The sequence below is a fragment of the Physeter macrocephalus genome, chromosome 4, assembly GCF_002837175.3.
Source record: "Physeter macrocephalus isolate SW-GA chromosome 4, ASM283717v5, whole genome shotgun sequence".
In the NCBI taxonomy this organism is placed as follows: domain Eukaryota; kingdom Metazoa; phylum Chordata; class Mammalia; order Artiodactyla; family Physeteridae; genus Physeter; species Physeter macrocephalus.
Window position 1 is genome coordinate 90,365,692 of NC_041217.1, and position 7,098 is coordinate 90,372,789.

Below are 7,098 nucleotides of genomic sequence, written 5' to 3' on the forward strand. Positions count from 1 at the left end.
AATGAATGTAACATTCTGGGATAACACTTCTTGTCTTTCACCACTTGAGAAATATGCAATTTCCTTCTGGCATCTATGGTTTCTTGTGAGCAATATGCAGTGATTTGAATTATTGATCCCTATACGTGATGTGTTCTTTTTTGTCTAGCTGATCTAAAGTTTTTTTTTTTTCCCTTTGTATTTAGTTTTTAGTAGTTATATTATGATGTGGCTGGCATGGGTTTCTTTGGGTTCACCAAATTTCTTGGGATTCACCAAACTTCTTGAATTAATATGTTTCTGGGTTTGTTTGTTTTTTTTTTGGCTATATTTGGTAAATTTAAAGCCTTTATTTCTTCAAATATTTTCTCAGCACTGCACTTCTTCTTCCCTTTTAGGACTTCAATAACACAAATATTGGATCTTTGTTATTATTCCACAAGTCCCTAAGGCTTTCTGTTAATCCTTTTTTTTTTTAAGGATTTTTTTTTCTCCCTGTTGTTCAGTTTGGATATTTTCTATTGATCTATTTCACACTGACTTACTCTTTCCTCTGCCATCTCCATTCTGCTATTGAGCCCATCCAGTGAGTTTCCAAATTTAAATTATTGTATTTTTCAGTTCTAAAATTTCCATTTGGTTCTTTTTTATATCTTTTATTTCTTTGCTGAGGCTTTCTATATTCTCATTTATTTTAGGAGTGTTTGTGATTGCTTGTTGAAACATTTTTATAAGAGCTGCTTTAGAGTCATTGTCAGATAATTCCAACATTTGTGTCACCCCAGTATTTGTATCTGTTGATTGTCCTTTCTCATGTAAATTAAGATTTCCCTGTTTCTTTGTAAACCAAGTAATTTTGAATTGTATCCCACACATTTTGAATAGTATGTTATGAGATTCTGGGTCTTACTTAAATCCTCTGGAGAACGTAGTACTTTGTTTTATTATAGAAGGTATTGAATAATTTAACTTAAGTTCAGGTCACAAGTTTCAAGCCACTCTTTCCATGCTGTGGTTCCAGTGTCAGGTCAGTTACCAGACTTTTGAGATGTTATTTGGATCTGTCCTGCATGTGTGCTATCCACATAGTAGATACTGGGTGGTGATCTATCTGCTAGTTCAGTTCTCAATCTGTTATTCTAATTGCTATTAGATGAATGCACACAAATCTCAGGGATAAATCTGGGAGTTCATAAACAATTTTATGAAGTAGCTTTCCTGAGCTTCTCCCTCTCCGTAACCTGCCTAGAACTTTCCAGTTTCCTGGAGTCACCTATTTGGTCTTCTGACCAGAAATCTGAGGCTTCATTTACCCCACTCTTTTGTACAATTCTACAATTGCTCTGCATCTAGAACAAGTAGTGAGAGGGCAGAAAGAAAAAATAAAATAAAATAATGGGGCTCATCCTACCTGCTTGGTAACACAGCTCCACCAATCAGAGAGGAAGATTCTCCCAGGGTCCTACTGCAACCACTGCTGCCACCACCATCACAGGATTGATTGGGCACTGTGAGTGACAGGACAGAGAGAAGGAAAAATACAAATAAATAGAAGATATTTCTGCATTTTCTCTGATATTAGGTGTTCCCTTTTCTGTTCCTCAAGCTAGAATTAAGACTTTCTCCTGGACCTCTCTCTCTGTCCCAGTGGCCACTTCCAGTTTTCTAGCATCATTGAGATCAGATCAAGGGATACTACTTCAAATTCTTGTCTTCTTACCTGATATGCTTATATTATTTACTTTCTGAGTCTTCAAATCATTGCTTCTTACATTCTGTCATTCTGTCAACTTTCTACCTTCACTCAAATAGACACAGTAGAGAGTATGCCTACTCCATCTTACCTGGTGTTAGAACATTGCTTCTCTCAGTCTGTTTTTTGATTTGTAGGAGCTTTATTTCTGTTGTTTCTATCAATATCCTATTCTATAGCTAACCCTGAAGTCTCTCTTCCCAGCCCCACTCTCATTTCTCATGCCTCTTCCAGACATCCTATCTATCTGGACTTTTCAATTTTTTCTTTCCATTGGACATTCCATACTAATTTCTCACTAGAGAGGAGGTGGTCAGAGTATACTCAAATTCACTGGCAGTCCAGTCCCCTCTGGGATGTCAGGGATAGCTGATAATTTCATGCTGCACCCTCCTCTCTTGCTCCCTTCTTCCCTATTAGAAAGTAAGGAGAGCACATTCAGTACTATTATATTCTTATTCTGAAAGCTTTTCTCAAGATATTTGTGGGGTGTGGATTTCTGAAGATTAAAGCATGCCATGTTATTACAGTTAAATTGCTGACTTTCGAGAAGGGGAGCACATAACTATTGGTGTCATCCTGGACTTTTAATCCGCATTTCATTCTCTTCTGTCATGGATAGATCAACCAATTTCAGTGTTTTCCTTTTACCAACTTGTCTAGACTCTCTGGATCTAAGGCGTCAATTGCAGAGCTTGTGCCTCAGCTCCAAACCCATAATAACTACCTATTTGCAACCCCTAATTGGCTATTTAATAAACATCTCTTAGGCATGCTTAAAGGATGAAGTCATGAATTCTCCATTTCACACCATCCTGAAAATGTTCCTTCCCAAGCTTTCTCATTCCAGCATAAAGTATCATACTTCATTTACTTGCTCAGGCTTCCAAGCTATAATCAAACCTTGATTCAATCCATCAGCAAGACTTGATGACACTAGCTCAATATATATCTATTCTCACCACTTCTCACTATCCTCACTAAAACTATAATAAAAACCACAATTATCTTTATTTCCAAAAATTCTGGGCATTCTCACAGAATAATTATGCAATTTCCAGTCCCTGCTGGAGAAGGCAAATGTCCATGAATCAGAGGTCCAATAAGTCATAATGATTCCATTTATGTCTTTCTTTGCCTCAATAGAAGCAAATTAAGGAGAATGGTGTCAAAAACAAGTTCTAGATTATATCTGGGAATTCCCTCTTCAGAACTGCCAAACTGATTTAGTGCAAACTTCCAAGATATTAACTTAAAAAGCTGCACACTACTGCCATCATTTATGGTTCTTCAAGTCGACTTAAGTTCCAATAGTGTATTTGGTCAAATTTCTGAAGAGTAGCCATGCCTGAAACTTTTTCTTCCTCAGCCCTGAGTAGCCTCACCAACATGACTGTGGGTGCATTCTGGGTAGAGAGTTGCTTAGGGCTGCAAAAAATTCAGGGTTATTTACTAAATACTGATTTAAAATTATTCCTCTATAAATTGACTCAGATGCTTCTGAAACTACATGCTTTGCCAGTAGCCACCCTCCCTGGACATGCCTTCTTATAGTAATTCTTCCACTCTGAATGCAAAGTCAGACCTATTCTCTTCTGGGCTATACATTATATATTTGAATTTTGAATCCTAAGCACACTGATTTTCTGTCACACAGTTGTTTGAAAGAAGAGAGACTTTCAGATAAATAGAAGGGTTTATGGCCTGTGGCCTGAAATAATTCTGACTTCTGGACCTTGGAGACTCCTTCTTAGGCAATGGCAGGTCTTCACCTCCGTAGATATTCACTGCTATGTCTTGTTGATGGCTTCCTCTCAAATACAGCTCAGAACTCTTTTTCTCCAGTCCCTAGTATAATACCATTAAGTAGGAATAAATTGGCTTGTATCTTTGTTCCAAAGGATGAATGATTAAAACTAAAATACCAACCCCCATTTCTCCAGGGTATCTTACTATCTGCAGCCAATGTAGCCAGGTGTAATTTATTTACTTATTTATTTTTAATTTTTTTTGCGGGCCTCTCACTGTTGTGGCCTTTCCCGTTGTGAAGCACAGGCTCCGGACATGCAGGCTCAGCGGCCATGGCTCATAGGCCTAGCCGCTCCACAGCACGTGGGATCTTCCCAGACCGGGGCACGAACCCGTGTCCCAAGCATTGGCAGGCAGACTCTCAACCACTGCGCCACCAGGGAAGCCCCAGGTGGAATTTATAAATTAATCTAGGCAGGCATCACATTAGCTTCACCTATTAAAACAACAACAACAAAAAGCCCTAATAGTGTATGAAAATTCACTGTCCTCAGAAGTTGGGGTAAAATCTAATTTCCAATTCATAGCTTCAGAAGATATTTAGATTTCTCCAATTTAATAAACTCACAGTATGTGTCGGTCTAGTGTCTGAGTCAAGTCTTAAAGAAAACATTCTGTTTTAAAATTATTGTTACTATCACAATGATATCCCCATGGTAATGCTGGACTCTCATGTTTGTTTAGATTCATAACCACATTATATCTTATGTATAAAGTCTGAGTAGTTTTAATAAAAACAAAATTCTGGCTTACAGTGATAATTTTAATAGCAGATCCAACTGCACTGTTGGTCAACACGTGTTAAAATGGCTCTAAAATATAATCAGAATAAAAACCTAATCTAAGCACAATGTTACACTCAAAAAAACACACTTACACAACAAATAGTACATTAAAAGAAATTCCAAACTTGCTTGAATTTCTTGAGAAACATTGAACAATTACACATGAATCTAGTTAATTAACTAGAACAATTTTTTTAAAAATTTATTCTCCTCACCATTTTCTTGTGAACATAAACCATCACATCAGGCAGTAGGTACTCAGTGAATGTCAGCTCCTTTCTTGTGACCTTGATTTTTTAATAATCTGATCTCCAGCTTCTCTCAGAAATCTCTTAGCTCAGATTGAGGTAATTGGAATATTTAAGAGGAATTAACACAGGAATATTCATTCCTTTGGACCCCATTAGTTTTGGTATATGAAATTGAAACACCACAAATTTATGTAACTAAAAAATATTCTTAGCTCTTTTGAGAACTAGTTTTACAAAGGTCAGTATGTCTATATGAATATCTTTTCTGCTTATTGGTAAAACTACATTTTAAAACAATGTTCCTTTCTCACTTGATGGCAGTGATAGAAAAATCTATGTAATTAGACAGTTTGAGATTTTTTTACAGAAAATGAACAATTTCTCCTAACCAGCTAGTATACTTCTTACTAATAAATAATGAGAATTTTTTAACTAGTTATGCTTTCATTTATGCTTGCCACTCCAGAAAATACAGAATTAACTTTTGTGCTTAATAGCAGCAATTATGCTTAACCTACTTTTTTCTTACAATACTATTGTCTACCCTCACTTTAAAAAATGTGACACTTTTAAAGGGATAATTTAATTAATGGATTATTATGGGATTATCAATGTGTATATGTGTCTTGCAAATGGGTGGGGACAATTAACTAATTAGTAATTAAACTGTTATGTAAAAGTAGGTACAGCAAATTTTATTCAAGTTTTTGGTTATACTCCACTTAGTGATATCCTTTCTGTGAACATATGTTTTTGCAAATTTTCTTCCAACACCTTAATTATGAAATAGAATGCCAATGAGATGTTATTTTCATGTTAAGTGATATCATCTTTCAATAAATTTTTCATACATTTCAATTTATAACTAAATCTGAGTACACCACTTATTTGTTGCAGCAGTATTGTAGCATTTTAGAATAACATTTGTTGGGATAGGTAATTGTTTAAAATATTAAGGATCAGCAGAAAACATAAGAACAATATTTTTGGAGCTACGGCTAGGTGAAGAGTTCTGAGAAATGACATCAAAATTGTGATTTCTTTTAAAAAAAAAGGATAAATTGAGCTTCATCAAAATTAAAAAAAAAAGTTTATGCTGTAAAGGACCCTATCAAGGGGATGAAAAGAAGCTATATACTAAGATAAAATATTTGCAAACCGCATCCAACAAAGGTCTCATATATAGACTATAAAAAGAACTCTCAAATCTCAAAAGTAAAAAAAAATAAATCTAATTATAAATTGGGCAAAAGACATGAAGAGATATTTCACTATGGAAGGGATATGGATAGCAATTACATAAAGAGATGGTCAACATCGTTAGCTATTAAGGAAATGCAAATTAAAACTGCAATGATTTATCACTAAACATCTACTAGAATGGCAAAAAAAAAGAAAGAAAAGAAAACCAAGAGTGATAATACCAAATGCTGATGAGGCTGGGGAGAAACGGTCTTCATACATTGCTGGTAGGAATGCAAAATGGTACAGCCATTCTGGAAAACACTTTGATGGTTGCTTTTTCTTTCTTTTTTTTTTTGGAATTTTGAATTTTATTTTAATATTTTTTTATACAGCAGGCTCTTATTAGTTATCCATTTTATACATATTAGTGTATATATGTCATATGGGGGGACATATATGTATATGTATATGTATATACGTATACATATATGTATATATGTCCCCACCCCACCACCGGCCACTTTTCCCCCTGGGTATCCATACTTTTGTTCTGTAAATCTCTGTCTCTATTTCTGCCTGCAAACTGGTTCATCTGTACCATTTTTCTAGGTTCCACATATATGTGTTAATAAACAATATTTGTTTTTCTCTTTCTGATTTACTTCATTCTGTATGACAGTCTCTAGATCCATTCATGTCTCTAAAAGTGACCCACTTTCGTTCCTTTTTATGGCTGAGTAATATTCCATTGTATATATGTACCACATCTTCTTTATCCATTCATCTGTTGATAGGCATTTAGGTTTCTTCCATGACCTGACTATTGTAAATAGTGCTGCAATGAACATTGGGGTGACTGGGTCATTTGAATTATGGTTTTCTCTGGGTATATGACCAGTAGTGGGATTGATGGGTAATATGGTAATTCTATTTTTAGTTTTTTAAGGAACCTCCATGCTGTTCTACATAGTGGCTTTGTTATTTCCATTACTCTAGGAGGTGGATAAAAAAGATCTTGCTGGGATTTATGTCAAAGAGTGTTTCTCCTATGTTTTCTTCTAAGTTTAATATGTCCAGTCTTACATTTAGGTCTCTAATCCATTTTGAGTTTATTTTTGTGTATGATGTTAGGGAGTGTTCTAATTTCATTCTTTTACATGTAGCTGTCCAGTTTTCCCAGCACCACTTATTGAAGAGACTGTCTTTTCTCCATTGTATATCCGTGCCTCCTTTGTCATAGATGAGGTGACCATAGGTACATGGGTTTATCTCTGGGCTTTCTATCCTGTTCCATTGATCTATGTTTCTGTTTTTGTGCCAGTACCATATTGTCTTG